We start from the raw sequence: 16,697 nt of genomic DNA, 5'->3' as shown, positions 1-16,697 counted from the left end.
TGAGCAACAGCATTCCAGGCTGGCCCCTTTTTGCTGCCAGCTATCTGCAGACGTTCGTACTTTCGGAGCAGGGCTGTGATAGGAGCCTGACAGGGACACCACCATTCCCAGCATGCATTTGAAGTTTAAAGTGGCAAGATAAGCAAGCAGCCCCATTCTCTGTGCCTCTATGCGAACAGTGCCATGGGCAGATGAGGCTGAGCAACAGCTTTCCAGGCTAGCCCCTTCTGGCTGCCAGCTATCTGCAGACGTTCGCACTTTCGGAGCAGGGCTGCGAAAGGAGCCTGGCTGGGACACCAACTTTCCGAGGCTACGTTTGAAGTTTGAGGTGGCAAGACAAGCAAGCAGCCCCATTCTCTGTGCCTCTGTGCAAGCACTGCCATGGGCAGATGAGGCTGAGCAACAGCTTTCCAGGCTAGCCCCTTTTGGCTGCCAGCTATCTGCAGACGTTCGCACTTTCGGAGAAGGGCTGTGATAGGAGCCTGGCAGGGACACCACCATTCCCAGCATGCGTTTGAAGTTTCAAGTGGCAAGATAAGCAAGCAGCCCCATTCTCTGTGCCTCTGTGCGAGCAGTGCCATGGGCAGATGAGGCTGAGCAACAGCTTTCCAGGCTAGCCCCTTCTGCCTGCCAGCTATCTGCAGACGTTCGCACTTTCGGAGCAGGGCTGCGAAAGGAGCCTAGCAGGTACACCATCTTTCCCAGGCTACGTTTGAAGTTTGAGGTGGCAAGACAAGCAAGCAGCCCCATTCTCTGTGCCTCTGTGCGAGCAGTGCCATGGGCAGATGAGGCTGAGCAACAGCTTTCCAGGATAGCCCCTTCTGGCTGCCAGCTATCTGCAGACGTTCGCACTTTCGGAGCAGGGCTGTGATAGGAGCCTGGCAGGGACACCACCATTCCCAGCATGGTTTGAAGTTTCAAGTGGCAAGATAAGCAAGCAGCCCCATTCTCTGTGCCTCTGTGCGAGCAGTGCCATGGGCAGATGAGGCTGAGCAACAGCTTTCCAGGCTAGCCCCTTCTGGCTGCCAGCTATCTGCAGACGTTCGCACTTTCGGAGCAGGGCTGCGAAAGGAGCCTAGCAGGTACACCATCTTTCCCAGGCTACGTTTGAAGTTTGAGGTGGCAAGACAAGCAAGCAGCCCCATTCTCTGTGCCTCTGTGCGAGCAGTGCCATGGGCAGATGAGGCTGAGCAACAGCTTTCCAGGATAGCCCCTTCTGGCTCCCAGCTATCTGCAGACGTTCGCACTTTCGGAGCAGGGCTGCGAAAGGAGCCTGGCTGGGACACCAACTTTCCCAGGCTACGTTTGAAGTTTGAGAAGGCAAGACAAGCAAAGAGCCCCATTCTCTGTGCCTCTGTGCAAGCACTGCCATGGGCAGCTGAGGCTGAGCAACAGCTTTCCAGGATAGCCCCTTCTGGCTGCCAGCTATCTGCAGACGTTCGCACTTTCGGAGCAGGGCTGTGATAGGAGCCTGGCTGGGACACCAACTTTCCCAGGCTACGTTTGAAGTTTGAGGTGGCAAGACAAGCAAGCAGCCCCATTCTCTGTGCCTCTGTGCGAGCAGTGCCATGGGCAGATGAGGCTGAGCAACAGCTTTCCAGGATAGCCCCTTCTGGCTGCCAGCTATCTGCAGACGTTCGCACTTTCGGAGCAGGGCTGCGAAAGCACCCTGGCTGGGACACCAACTTTCCCAGCATGCGTTTGAAGTTTGAGGTGGCAAGAGAAGCAAGCAGCCCCATTCTCTGTGCCTCTATGCGAACAGTGCCATGGGCAGATGAGGCTGAGCAACAGCTTTCCAGGCTAGCCCCTTTTGGCTGCCAGCTATCTGCAGACGTTCGCACTTTCGGAGCAGGGCTGTGATAGGAGCCTGGCAGGGACACCACCATTCCCAGCATGCGTTTGAAGTTTCAAGTGGCAAGATAAGCAAGCAGCCCCATTCTCTGTGCCTCTATGCGAACAGTGCCATGGGCAGATGAGGCTGAGCAACAGCTTTCCAGGCTAGCCCCTTCTGGCTGCCAGCTATCTGCAGACGTTCGCACTTTCGGAGCAGGGCTGCGAAAGGAGCCTGGCTGGGACACCAACTTTCCGAGGCTACGTTTGAAGTTTGAGGTGGCAAGACAAGCAAGCAGCCCCATTCTCTGTGCCTCTGTGCAAGCACTGCCATGGGCAGATGAGGCTGAGCAACAGCTTTCCAGGCTAGCCCCTTTTGGCTGCCAGCTATCTGCAGACGTTCGCACTTTCGGAGCAGGGCTGTGATAGGAGCCTGGCAGGGACACCATCATTCCCAGCATGCGTTTGAAGTTTAAAGTGGCAAGATAAGCAAGCAGCCCCATTCTCTGTGCCTCTATGCGAACAGTGCCATGGGCAGATGAGGCTGAGCAACAGCTTTCCAGGATATCCTATTCTGCCTGCCAGCTATCTGCAGACGTTCGCACTTTCGGAGCAGGGCTGCGATAGGAGCCTGGCAGGGACACCACCATTCCCAGCATGCGTTTGAAGTTTCAAGTGGCAAGATAAGCAAGCAGCCCCATTCTCTGTGCCTCTATGCGAACAGTGCCATGGGCAGATGAGGCTGAGCAACAGCTTTCCAGGCTAGCCCCTTCTGCCTGCAAGCTATCTGCAGACGTTTGCATTTCAAGAGCAGTGCTGCGAAAGGAGCCTAGCAGGTACACCATCTTTCCCAGGCTACGTTTGAAGTTTGAGGTGGCAAGACAAGCAAGGAGCCCCATTCTCTGTGCCTCTGTGCAAGCACTGCCATGGGCAGATGAGGCTGAGCAACAGCTTTCCAGGCTAGCCCCTTTTGGCTGCCAGCTATCTGCAGACGTTCGCACTTTCGGAGCAGGGCTGTGATAGGAGCCTGGCAGGGACACCATCATTCCCAGCATGCGTTTGAAGTTTAAAGTGGCAAGATAAGCAAGCAGCCCCATTCTCTGTGCCTCTATGCGAACAGTGCCATGGGCAGATGAGGCTGAGCAACAGCTTTCCAGGCTAGCCACTTCTGGCTGCCAGCTATCTGCAGACGTTCGCACTTTCGGAGCAGGGCTGCAAAAGGAGCCTGGCTGGGACACCAACTTTCCGAGGCTACGTTTGAAGTTTGAGGTGGCAAGAGAAGCAAGCAGCCCCATTCTCTGTGCCTCTGTGCAAGCACTGCCATGGGCAGATGAGGCTGAGCAACAGCTTTCCAGGCTAGCCCCTTCTGGCTGCCAGCTATCTGCAGACGTTCGCACTTTCGGAGAAGGGCTGTGATAGGAGCCTGGCAGGGACACCACCATTCCCAGCATGGTTTGAAGTTTCAAGTGGCAAGATAAGCAAGCAGCCCCATTCTCTGTGCCTCTGTGCGAGCAGTGCCATGGGCAGATGAGGCTGAGCAACAGCTTTCCAGGCTAGCCCCTTCTGGCTGCCAGCTATCTGCAGACGTTCGCACTTTCGGAGCAGGGCTGCGAAAGGAGCCTAGCAGATACACCATCTTTCCCAGGCTACGTTTGAAGTTTGAGGTGGCAAGACAAGCAAGCAGCCCCATTCTCTGTGCCTCTGTGCGAGCAGTGCCATGGGCAGATGAGGCTGAGCAACAGCTTTCCAGGATAGCCCCTTCTGGCTGCCAGCTATCTGCAGACGTTCGCACTTTCGGAGCAGGGCTGCGAAAGGAGCCTGGCTGGGACACCAACTTTCCCAGGCTACGTTTGAAGTTTGAGAAGGCAAGACAAGCAAAGAGCCCCATTCTCTGTGCCTCTGTGCAAGCACTGCCATGGGCAGCTGAGGCTGAGCAACAGGTTTCCAGGATAGCCCCTTTTGGCTGCCAGCTATCTGCAGACGTTCGCACTTTCGGAGCAGGGCTGTGATAGGAGCCTGGCTGGGACACCAACTTTCCCAGGCTACGTTTGAAGTTTGAGGTGGCAAGACAAGCAAGCAGCCCCATTCTCTGTGCCTCTGTGCGAGCAGTGCCATGGGCAGATGAGGCTGAGCAACAGCTTTCCAGGATAGCCCCTTCTGGCTGCCAGCTATCTGCAGACGTTCGCACTTTCGGAGCAGGGCTGCGAAAGCACCCTGGCTGGGACACCAACTTTCCCAGCATGCGTTTGAAGTTTGAGGTGGCAAGACATGCAAGCAGCCCCATTCTCTGTGCCTCTATGCGAACAGTGCCATGGGCAGATGAGGCTGAGCAACAGCTTTCCAGGCTAGCCCCTTCTGGCTGCCAGCTATCTGCAGACGTTCGCACTTTCGGAGCAGGGCTGCGAAAGCAGCCTGGCTGGGACACCAACTTTCCTAGGCTACGTTTGAAGTTTGCGGTGGCAAGACAAGCAAGCAGCCCCATTCTCTGTGCCTCTATGCGAACAGTGCCATGGGCAGATGAGGCTGAGCAACAGCTTTCCAGGATAGCCCCTTCTGGCTGCCAGCTATCTGCAGACGTTCGCACTTTCGGAGCAGGGCTGTGATAGGAGCCTGGCAGGGACACCACCATTCCCAGCATGCGTTTGAAGTTTCAAGTGGCAAGATAAGCAAGCAGCCCCATTCTCTGTGCCTCTATGCGAACAGTGCCATGGGCAGATGAGGCTGAGCAACAGCTTTCCAGGCTAGCCCCTTCTGGCTGCCAGCTATCTGCAGACGTTCGCACTTTCGGAGCAGGGCTGCGAAAGGAGCCTGGCTGGGACACCAACTTTCCGAGGCTACGTTTGAAGTTTGAGGTGGCAAGACAAGCAAGCAGCCCCATTCTCTGTGCCTCTGTGCAAGCACTGCCATGGGCAGATGAGGCTGAGCAACAGCTTTCCAGGCTAGCCCCTTTTGGCTGCCAGCTATCTGCAGACGTTCGCACTTTCGGAGCAGGGCTGTGATAGGAGCCTGGCAGGGACACCACCATTCCCAGCATGCGTTTGAAGTTTCAAGTGGCAAGATAAGCAAGCAGCCCCATTCTCTGTGCCTCTGTGCGAGCAGTGCCATGGGCAGATGAGGCTGAGCAACAGCTTTCCAGGCTAGCCCCTTCTGGCTGCCAGCTATCTGCAGACGTTCGCACTTTCGGAGCAGGGCTGCGAAAGGAGCCTAGCAGGTACACCAACTTTCCGAGGCTACGTTTGAAGTTTGAGGTGGCAAGACAAGCAAGCAGCCCCATTCTCTGTGCCTCTGTGCAAGCACTGCCATGGGCAGATGAGGCTGAGCAACAGCTTTCCAGGCTAGCCCCTTCTGGCTGCCAGCTATCTGCAGACGTTCGCACTTTCGGAGCAGGGCTGTGATAGGAGCCTGGCAGGGACACCACCATTCCCAGCATGCGTTTGAAGTTTCAAGTGGCAAGATAAGCAAGCAGCCCCATTCTCTGTGCCTCTGTGCGAGCAGTGCCATGGGCAGATGAGGCTGAGCAACAGCTTTCCAGGCTAGCCCCTTCTGCCTGCCAGCTATCTGCAGACGTTCGCACTTTCGGAGCAGGGCTGCGAAAGGAGCCTAGCAGGTACACCATCTTTCCCAGGCTACGTTTGAAGTTTGAGGTGGCAAGACAAGCAAGCAGCCCCATTCTCTGTGCCTCTGTGCGAGCAGTGCCATGGGCAGATGAGGCTGAGCAACAGCTTTCCAGGATAGCCCCTTCTGGCTGCCAGCTATCTGCAGACGTTCGCACTTTCGGAGCAGGGCTGCGAAAGGAGCCTGGCTGGGACACCAACTTTCCCAGGCTACGTTTGAAGTTTGAGAAGGCAAGACAAGCAAGGAGCCCCATTCTCTGTGCCTCTGTGCAAGCACTGCCATGGGCAGATGAGGCTGAGCAACAGCTTTCCAGGATAGCCCCTTCTGGCTGCCAGCTATCTGCAGACGTTCGCACTTTCGGAGCAGGGCTGCGAAAGCACCCTGGCTGGGACACCAACTTTCCCAGCATGCGTTTGAAGTTTGAGGTGGCAAGACATGCAAGCAGCCCCATTCTCTGTGCCTCTATGCGAACAGTGCCATGGGCAGATGAGGCTGAGCAACAGCTTTCCAGGCTAGCCCCTTCTGGCTGCCAGCTATCTGCAGACGTTCGCACTTTCGGAGCAGGGCTGCGAAAGCAGCCTGGCTGGGACACCAACTTTCCTAGGCTACGCTTGAAATTTGCGGTGGCAAGACAAGCAAGCAGCCCCATTCTCTGTGCCTCTATGCGAACAGTGCCATGGGCAGATGAGGCTGAGCAACAGCTTTCCAGGATAGCCTATTCTGCCTGCCAGCTATCTGCAGACGTTCGCACTTTCGGAGCAGGGCTGTGATAGGAGCCTGGCAGGGACACCACCATTCCCAGCATGCGTTTGAAGTTTCAAGTGGCAAGATAAGCAAGCAGCCCCATTCTCTGTGCCTCTATGCGAACAGTGCCATGGGCAGATGAGGCTGAGCAACAGCTTTCCAGGCTAGCCCCTTCTGCCTGCCAGCTATCTGCAGACGTTCGCACTTTCGGAGCAGGGCTGCGAAAGGAGCCTGGCTGGGACACCAACTTTCCGAGGCTACGTTTGAAGTTTGAGGTGGCAAGAGAAGCAAGCAGCCCCATTCTCTGTGCCTCTGTGCAAGCACTGCCATGGGCAGATGAGGCTGAGCAACAGCTTTCCAGGATAGCCCCTTCTGGCTGCCAGCTATCTGCAGACGTTCGCACTTTCGGAGCAGGGCTGTGATAGGAGCCTGGCAGGGACACCACCATTCCCAGCATGCGTTTGAAGTTTCAAGTGGCAAGATAAGCAAGCAGCCCCATTCTCTGTGCCTCTATGCGAACAGTGCCATGGGCAGATGAGGCTGAGCAACAGCTTTCCAGGCTAGCCCCTTCTGCCTGCCAGCTATCTGCAGACGTTCGCACTTTCGGAGCAGGGCTGCGAAAGGAGCCTAGCAGGGACACCAACTTTCACAGGTTACGTTTGAGGTTAGAGGTGGCAAGACATGCAAGCAGCCCCATTCTCTGTGCCTCTATGCGAACAGTGCCATGGGCATATGAGGCTGAGCAACGGCTTTCCAGGCTAGACCCTTCTGCTGCCAGCTATCTGCAGACGTTTGCATTTCAAGAGCAGGGCTGCGAAAGGAGCCTAGCAGGTACACCATCTTTCCCAGGCTACGTTTGAAGTTTGAGGTGGCAAGACAAGCAAGCAGCCCCATTCTCTGTGCCTCTGTGCAGGCACTGCCATGGGCAGATGAGGCTGAGCAACAGCTTTCCAGGCTAGCCCCTTTTGGCTGCCAGCTATCTGCAGACGTTCGCACTTTCGGAGCAGGGCTGTGATAGGAGCCTGGCAGGGACACCACCATTCCCAGCATGCGTTTGAAGTTTCAAGTGGCAAGATAAGCAAGCAGCCCCATTCTCTGTGCCTCTATGCGAACAGTGCCATGGGCAGATGAGGCTGAGCAACAGCTTTCCAGGCTAGCCCCTTCTGGCTGCCAGCTATCTGCAGACGTTCGCACTTTCGGAGCAGGGCTGCGAAAGGAGCCTGGCTGGGACACCAACTTTCCGAGGCTACGTTTGAAGTTTGAGGTGGCAAGACAAGCAAGCAGCCCCATTCTCTGTGCCTCTGTGCAAGCACTGCCATGGGCAGATGAGGCTGAGCAACAGCTTTCCAGGCTAGCCCCTTCTGGCTGCCAGCTATCTGCAGACGTTCGCACTTTCGGAGCAGGGCTGTGATAGGAGCCTGGGAGGGACACCACCATTCCCAGCATGCGTTTGAAGTTTCAAGTGGCAAGATAAGCAAGCAGCCCCATTCTCTGTGCCTCTGTGCGAGCAGTGCCATGGGCAGATGAGGCTGAGCAACAGCTTTCCAGGCTAGCCCCTTCTGCCTTCCAGCTATCTGCAGACGTTCGCACTTTCGGAGCAGGGCTGCGAAAGGAGCCTAGCAGGTACACCATCTTTCCCAGGCTACGTTTGAAGTTTGAGGTGGCAAGACAAGCAAGCAGCCCCATTCTCTGTGCCTCTGTGCGAGCAGTGCCATGGGCAGATGAGGCTGAGCAACAGCTTTCCAGGATAGCCCCTTCTGGCTGCCAGCTATCTGCAGACGTTCGCACTTTCGGAGCAGGGCTGCGAAAGGAGCCTGGCTGGGACACCAACTTTCCCAGGCTACGTTTGAAGTTTGAGAAGGCAAGACAAGCAAGGAGCCCCATTCTCTGTGCCTCTGTGCAAGCACTGCCATGGGCAGATGAGGCTGAGCAACAGCTTTCCAGGATAGCCCCTTCTGGCTGCCAGCTATCTGCAGACGTTCGCACTTTCGGAGCAGGGCTGTGATAGGAGCCTGGCTGGGACACCAACTTTCCCAGGCTACGTTTGAAGTTTGAGGTATCAAGACATGCAAGCAGCCCCATTCTCTGTGCCTCTATGCGAACAGTGCCATGGGCAGATGAGGCTGAGCAACAGCTTTCCAGGCTAGCCCCTTCTGGCTGCCAGCTATCTGCAGACGTTCGCACTTTCGGAGCAGGGCTGCGAAAGCAGCCTGGCTGGGACACCAACTTTCCCAGGCTACGCTTGAAATTTGCGGTGGCAAGACAAGCAAGCAGCCCCATTCTCTGTGCCTCTGTGCGAGCAGTGCCATGGGCAGATGAGGCTGAGCAACAGCTTTCCAGGATAGCCCCTTCTGCCTGCCAGCTATCTGCAGACGTTCGCACTTTCGGAGCAGGGCTGTGATAGGAGCCTGGCAGGGACACCACCATTCCCAGCATGCGTTTGAAGTTTCAAGTGGCAAGATAAGCAAGCAGCCCCATTCTCTGTGCCTCTATGCGAACAGTGCCATGGGCATATGAGGCTGAGCAACAGCTTTCCAGGCTAGCCCCTTCTGCCTGCCAGCTATCTGCAGACGTTCGCACTTTCGGAGCAGGGCTGCGAAAGGAGCCTAGCAGGTACACCATCTTTCCCAGGCTACGTTTGAAGTTTGAGGTGGCAAGACAAGCAAGCAGCCCCATTCTCTGTGCCTCTGTGCGAGCAGTGCCATGGGCAGATGAGGCTGAGCAACAGCTTTCCAGGATAGCCCCTTCTGGCTGCCAGCTATCTGCAGACGTTCGCACTTTCGGAGCAGGGCTGCGAAAGCAGCCTGGCTGGGACACCATCTTTCCCAGGCTACGTTTGAAGTTTGAGGTGGCAAGACAAGCAAGCAGCCCCATTCTCTGTGCCTCTGTGCAAGCACTGCCATGGGCAGATGAGGCTGAGCAACAGCTTTCCAGGCTAGCCCCTTTTGGCTGCCAGCTATCTGCAGACGTTCGCACTTTCGGAGCAGGGCTGTGATAGGAGCCTGGCAGGGACACCACCATTCCCAGCATGCGTTTGAAGTTTCAAGTGGCAAGATAAGCAAGCAGCCCCATTCTCTGTGCCTCTATGCGAACAGTGCCATGGGCACATGAGGCTGAGCAACAGCTTTCCAGGCTAGCCACTTCTGGCTGCCAGCTATCTGCAGACGTTCGCACTTTCGGAGCAGGGCTGCGAAAGGAGCCTGGCTGGGACACCAACTTTCCGAGGCTACGTTTGAAGTTTGAGGTGGCAAGAGAAGCAAGCAGCCCCATTCTCTGTGCCTCTGTGCAAGCACTGCCATGGGCAGATGAGGCTGAGCAACAGCTTTCCAGGCTAGCCCCTTCTGGCTGCCAGCTATCTGCAGACGTTCGCACTTTCGGAGCAGGGCTGTGATAGGAGCCTGGCAGGGACACCACCATTCCCAGCATGCGTTTGAAGTTTCAAGTGGCAAGATAAGCAAGCAGCCCCATTCTCTGTGCCTCTATGCGAACAGTGCCATGGGCAGATGAGGCTGAGCAACAGCTTTCCAGGCTAGCCCCTTCTGCCTGCCAGCTATCTGCAGACGTTCGCACTTTCGGAGCAGGGCTGCGAAAGGAGCCTAGAAGGGACACCAACTTTCACAGGTTACGTTTGAGGTTAGAGGTGGCAAGACATGCAAGCAGCCCCATTCTCTGTGCCTCTATGCGAACAGTGCCATGGGCATATGAGGCTGAGCAACGGCTTTCCAGGCTAGCCCCTTCTGGCTGCCAGCTATCTGCAGACGTTTGCATTTCAAGAGCAGGGCTGCGAAAGGAGCCTAGCAGGTACACCATCTTTCCCAGGCTACGTTTGAAGTTTGAGGTGGCAAGACAAGCAAGCAGCCCCATTCTCTGTGCCTCTGTGCAGGCACTGCCATGGGCAGATGAGGCTGAGCAACAGCTTTCCAGGCTAGCCCCTTTTGGCTGCCAGCTATCTGCAGACGTTCGCACTTTCGGAGCAGGGCTGTGATAGGAGCCTGGCAGGGACACCACCATTCCCAGCATGCGTTTGAAGTTTCAAGTGGCAAGATAAGCAAGCAGCCCCATTCTCTGTGCCTCTATGCGAACAGTGCCATGGGCAGATGAGGCTGAGCAACAGCTTTCCAGGCTAGCCCCTTCTGGCTGCCAGCTATCTGCAGACGTTCGCACTTTCGGAGCAGGGCTGCGAAAGGAGCCTGGCTGGGACACCAACTTTCCGAGGCTACGTTTGAAGTTTGAGGTGGCAAGACAAGCAAGCAGCCCCATTCTCTGTGCCTCTGTGCAAGCACTGCCATGGGCAGATGAGGCTGAGCAACAGCTTTCCAGGATAGCCCCTTCTGGCTGCCAGCTATCTGCAGACGTTCGCACTTTCGGAGCAGGGCTGTGATAGGAGCCTGGGAGGGACACCACCATTCCCAGCATGCGTTTGAAGTTTCAAGTGGCAAGATAAGCAAGCAGCCCCATTCTCTGTGCCTCTGTGCGAGCAGTGCCATGGGCAGATGAGGCTGAGCAACAGCTTTCCAGGCTACCCCCTTCTGGCTGCCAGCTATCTGCAGACGTTCGCACTTTCGGAGCAGGGCTGCGAAAGGAGCCTAGTAGGTACACCATCTTTCCCAGGCTACGTTTGAAGTTTGAGGTGGCAAGACAAGCAAGCAGCCCCATTCTCTGTGCCTCTGTGCGAGCAGTGCCATGGGCAGATGAGGCTGAGCAACAGCTTTCCAGGATAGCCCCTTCTGGCTGCCAGCTATCTGCAGACGTTCGCACTTTCGGAGCAGGGCTGCGAAAGGAGCCTGGCTGGGACACCAACTTTCCCAGGCTACGTTTGAAGTTTGAGAAGGCAAGACAAGCAAGGAGCCCCATTCTCTGTGGCTCTGTGCAAGCACTGCCATGGGCAGATGAGGCTGAGCAACAGCTTTCCAGGATAGCCCCTTCTGGCTGCCAGCTATCTGCAGACGTTCGCACTTTCGGAGCAGGGCTGTGATAGGAGCCTGGCTGGGACACCAACTTTCCCAGGCTACGTTTGAAGTTTGAGGTGGCAAGAGAAGCAAGCAGCCCCATTCTCTGTGCCTCTGTGCGAGCAGTGCCATGGGCAGATGAGGCTGAGCAACAGCTTTCCAGGATAGCCCCTTCTGGCTGCCAGCTATCTGCAGACGTTCGCACTTTCGGAGCAGGGCTGCGAAAGCAGCCTGGCTGGGACACCATCTTTCCCAGGCTACGTTTGAAGTTTGAGGTGGCAAGACAAGCAAGGAGCCCCATTCTCTGTGCCTCTGTGCAAGCACTGCCATGGGCAGATGAGGCTGAGCAACAGCTTTCCAGGCTAGCCCCTTTTGGCTGCCAGCTATCTGCAGACGTTCGCACTTTCGGAGCAGGGCTGTGATAGGAGCCTGGCAGGGACACCACCATTCCCAGCATGCGTTTGAAGTTTCAAGTGGCAAGATAAGCAAGCAACCCCATTCTCTGTGCCTCTATGCGAACAGTGCCATGGGCAGATGAGGCTGAGCAACAGCTTTCCAGGCTAGCCCCTTCTGCCTGCCAGCTATCTGCAGACGTTCGCACTTTCGGAGCAGGGCTGCGAAAGGAGCCTAGCAGGGACACCAACTTTCACAGGTTACGTTTGAGGTTAGAGGTGGCAAGACATGCAAGCAGCCCCATTCTCTGTGCCTCTATGCGAACAGTGCCATGGGCATATGAGGCTGAGCAACAGCTTTCCAGGCTAGACCCTTCTGCCTGCCAGCTATCTGCAGACGTTTGCATTTCAAGAGCAGGGCTGCGAAAGGAGCCTAGCAGGTACACCATCTTTCCCAGGCTACGTTTGAAGTTTGAGGTGGCAAGACAAGCAAGCAGCCCCATTCTCTGTGCCTCTGTGCAGGCACTGCCATGGGCAGATGAGGCTGAGCAACAGCTTTCCAGGCTAGCCCCTTTTGGCTGCCAGCTATCTGCAGACGTTCGCACTTTCGGAGCAGGGCTGTGATAGGAGCCTGGCAGGGACACCACCATTCCCAGCATGCGTTTGAAGTTTCAAGTGGCAAGATAAGCAAGCAGCCCCATTCTCTGTGCCTCTATGCGAACAGTGCCATGGGCAGATGAGGCTGAGCAACAGCTTTCCAGGCTAGCCCCTTCTGGCTGCCAGCTATCTGCAGATGTTCGCACTTTCGGAGCAGGGCTGCGAAAGGAGCCTGGCTGGGACACCAACTTTCCGAGGCTACGTTTGAAGTTTGAGGTGGCAAGACAAGCAAGCAGCCCCATTCTCTGTGCCTCTGTGCAAGCACTGCCATGGGCAGATGAGGCTGAGCAACAGCTTTCCAGGATAGCCCCTTCTGGCTGCCAGCTATCTGCAGACGTTCGCACTTTCGGAGCAGGGCTGTGATAGGAGCCTGGGAGGGACACCACCATTCCCAGCATGCGTTTGAAGTTTCAAGTGGCAAGATAAGCAAGCAGCCCCATTCTCTGTGCCTCTGTGCGAGCAGTGCCATGGGCAGATGAGGCTGAGCAACAGCTTTCCAGGCTAGCCCCTTCTGCCTGCCAGCTATCTGCAGACGTTCGCACTTTCGGAGCAGGGCTGCGAAAGGAGCCTAGCAGGTACACCATCTTTCCCAGGCTACGTTTGAAGTTTGAGGTGGCAAGACAAGCAAGCAGCCCCATTCTCTGTGCCTCTGTGCGAGCAGTGCCATGGGCAGATGAGGCTGAGCAACAGCTTTCCAGGATAGCCCCTTCTGGCTGCCAGCTATCTGCAGACGTTCGCACTTTCGGAGCAGGGCTGCGAAAGGAGCCTGGCTGGGACACCAACTTTCCCAGGCTACGTTTGAAGTTTGAGAAGGCAAGACAAGCAAGGAGCCCCATTCTCTGTGCCTCTGTGCAAGCACTGCCATGGGCAGATGAGGCTGAGCAACAGCTTTCCAGGATAGCCCCTTCTGGCTGCCAGCTATCTGCAGACGTTCGCACTTTCGGAGCAGGGCTGTGATAGGAGCCTGGCTGGGACACCAACTTTCCCAGGCTACGTTTGAAGTTTGAGGTGGCAAGACAAGCAAGCAGCCCCATTCTCTGTGCCTCTGTGCGAGCAGTGCCATGGGCAGATGAGGCTGAGCAACAGCTTTCCAGGATAGCCCCTTCTGGCTGCCAGCTATCTGCAGACGTTCGCACTTTCGGAGCAGGGCTGCGAAAGCAGCCTGGCTGGGACACCATCTTTCCCAGGCTACGTTTGAAGTTTGAGGTGGCAAGACAAGCAAGGAGCCCCATTCTCTGTGCCTCTGTGCAAGCACTGCCATGGGCAGATGAGGCTGAGCAACAGCTTTCCAGGCTAGCCCCTTTTGGCTGCCAGCTATCTGCAGACGTTCGCACTTTCGGAGCAGGGCTGTGATAGGAGCCTGGCAGGGACACCACCATTCCCAGCATGCGTTTGAAGTTTAAAGTGGCAAGATAAGCAAGCAGCCCCATTCTCTGTGCCTCTATGCGAACAGTGCCATGGGCAGATGAGGCTGAGCAACAGCTTTCCAGGCTAGCCACTTCTGGCTGCCAGCTATCTGCAGACGTTCGCACTTTCGGAGCAGGGCTGCGAAAGGAGCCTGGCTGGGACACCAACTTTCCGAGGCTACGTTTGAAGTTTGAGGTGGCAAGAGAAGCAAGCAGCCCCATTCTCTGTGCCTCTGTGCAAGCACTGCCATGGGCAGATGAGGCTGAGCAACAGCTTTCCAGGATAGCCCCTTCTGGCTGCCAGCTATCTGCAGACGTTCGCACTTTCGGAGCAGGGCTGTGATAGGAGCCTGGCAGGGACACCACCATTCCCAGCATGCGTTTGAAGTTTCAAGTGGCAAGATAAGCAAGCAGCCCCATTCTCTGTGCCTCTATGCGAACAGTGCCATGGGCAGATGAGGCTGAGCAACAGCTTTCCAGGCTAGCCCCTTCTGCCTGCCAGCTATCTGCAGACGTTCGCACTTTCGGAGCAGGGCTGCGAAAGGAGCCTAGCAGGGACACCAACTTTCACAGGTTACGTTTGAGGTTAGAGGTGGCAAGACATGCAAGCAGCCCCATTCTCTGTGCCTCTATGCGAACAGTGCCATGGGCATATGAGGCTGAGCAACAGCTTTCCAGGCTAGACCCTTCTGCCTGCCAGCTATCTGCAGACGTTTGCATTTCAAGAGCAGGGCTGCGAAAGGAGCCTAGCAGGTACACCATCTTTCCCAGGCTACGTTTGAAGTTTGAGGTGGCAAGACAAGCAAGCAGCCCCATTCTCTGTGCCTCTGTGCAGGCACTGCCATGGGCAGATGAGGCTGAGCAACAGCTTTCCAGGCTAGCCCCTTTTGGCTGCCAGCTATCTGCAGACGTTCGCACTTTCGGAGCAGGGCTGTGATAGGAGCCTGGCAGGGACACCACCATTCCCAGCATGCGTTTGAAGTTTCAAGTGGCAAGATAAGCAAGCAGCCCCATTCTCTGTGCCTCTATGCGAACAGTGCCATGGGCAGATGAGGCTGAGCAACAGCTTTCCAGGCTAGCCCCTTCTGGCTGCCAGCTATCTGCAGACGTTCGCACTTTCGGAGCAGGGCTGCGAAAGGAGCCTGGCTGGGACACCAACTTTCCGAGGCTACGTTTGAAGTTTGAGGTGGCAAGACAAGCAAGCAGCCCCATTCTCTGTGCCTCTGTGCAAGCACTGCCATGGGCAGATGAGGCTGAGCAACAGCTTTCCAGGCTAGCCCCTTCTGCCTGCCAGCTATCTGCAGACGTTCGCACTTTCGGAGCAGGGCTGTGATAGGAGCCTGGGAGGGACACCACCATTCCCAGCATGCGTTTGAAGTTTCAAGTGGCAAGATAAGCAAGCAGCCCCATTCTCTGTGCCTCTGTGCGAGCAGTGCCATGGGCAGATGAGGCTGAGCAACAGCTTTCCAGGCTAGCCCCTTCTGCCTGCCAGCTATCTGCAGACGTTCGCACTTTCGGAGCAGGGCTGCTAAAGGAGCCTAGCAGGTACACCATCTTTCCCAGGCTACGTGTGAAGTTTGAGGTGGCAAGACAAGCAAGCAGCCCCATTCTCTGTGCCTCTGTGCGAGCAGTGCCATGGGCAGATGAGGCTGAGCAACAGCTTTCCAGGATAGCCCCTTCTGGCTGCCAGCTATCTGCAGACGTTCGCACTTTCGGAGCAGGGCTGCGAAAGGAGCCTGGCTGGGACACCAACTTTCCCAGGCTACGTTTGAAGTTTGAGAAGGCAAGACAAGCAAGGAGCCCCATTCTCTGTGCCTCTGTGCAAGCACTGCCATGGGCAGATGAGGCTGAGCAACAGCTTTCCAGGATAGCCCCTTCTGGCTGCCAGCTATCTGCAGACGTTCGCACTTTCGGAGCAGGGCTGTGATAGGAGCCTGGCTGGGACAACAACTTTCCCAGGCTACGTTTGAAGTTTGAGGTGGCAAGACAAGCAAGCAGCCCCATTCTCTGTGCCTCTGTGCGAGCAGTGCCATGGGCAGATGAGGCTGAGCAACAGCTTTCCAGGCTAGCCCCTTCTGGCTGCCAGCTATCTGCAGACGTTCGCACTTTCGGAGCAGGGCTGCGAAAGCACCCTGGCTGGGACACCAACTTTCCCAGCATGCGTTTGAAGTTTGAGGTGGCAAGACATGCAAGCAGCCCCATTCTCTGTGCCTCTATGCGAACAGTGCCATGGGCAGATGAGGCTGAGCAACAGCTTTCCAGGCTAGCCCCTTCTGGCTGCCAGCTATCTGCAGACGTTCGCACTTTCGGAGCAGGGCTGCGAAAGCAGTCTGGCTGGGACACCAACTTTCCTAGGCTACGCTTGAAATTTGCGGTGGCAAGACAAGCAAGCAGCCCCATTCTCTGTGCCTCTATGCGAACAGTGCCATGGGCAGATGAGGCTGAGCAACAGCTTTCCAGGATAGCCTATTCTGGCTGCCAGCTATCTGCAGACGTTCGCACTTTCGGAGCAGGGCTGTGATAGGAGCCTGGCAGGGACACCACCATTCCCAGCATGCGTTTGAAGTTTCAAGTGGCAAGATAAGCAAGCAGCCCCATTCTCTGTGCCTCTATGCGAACAGTGCCATGGGCAGATGAGGCTGAGCAACAGCTTTCCAGGCTAGCCCCTTCTGGCTGCCAGCTATCTGCAGACGTTCGCACTTTCGGAGCAGGGCTGCGAAAGGAGCCTGGCTGGGACACCAACTTTCCGAGGCAACGTTTGAAGTTTGAGGTGGCAAGACAAGCAAGCAGCCCCATTCTCTGTGCCTCTGTGCAAGCACTGCCATGGGCAGATGAGGCTGAGCAACAGCTTTCCAGGCTAGCCCCTTCTGGCTGCCAGCTATCTGCAGACGTTCGCACTTTCGGAGCAGGGCTGTGATAGGAGCCTGGCAGGGACACCACCATTCCCAGCATGCGTTTGAAGTTTCAAGTGGCAAGATAAGCAAGCAGCCCCATTCTCTGTGCCTCTATGCGAACAGTGCCATGGGCAGATGAGGCTGAGCAACAGCTTTCCAGGCTAGCCCCTTCTGACTGCCAGCTATCTGCAGACGTTCGAACTTTCGGAG

The sequence above is a fragment of the Opisthocomus hoazin genome, chromosome 12 (genome assembly GCF_030867145.1).
Source record: "Opisthocomus hoazin isolate bOpiHoa1 chromosome 12, bOpiHoa1.hap1, whole genome shotgun sequence".
NCBI classification, from domain to species: Eukaryota; Metazoa; Chordata; class Aves; order Opisthocomiformes; family Opisthocomidae; genus Opisthocomus; species Opisthocomus hoazin.
This window is presented reverse-complemented; position numbering follows the sequence as displayed.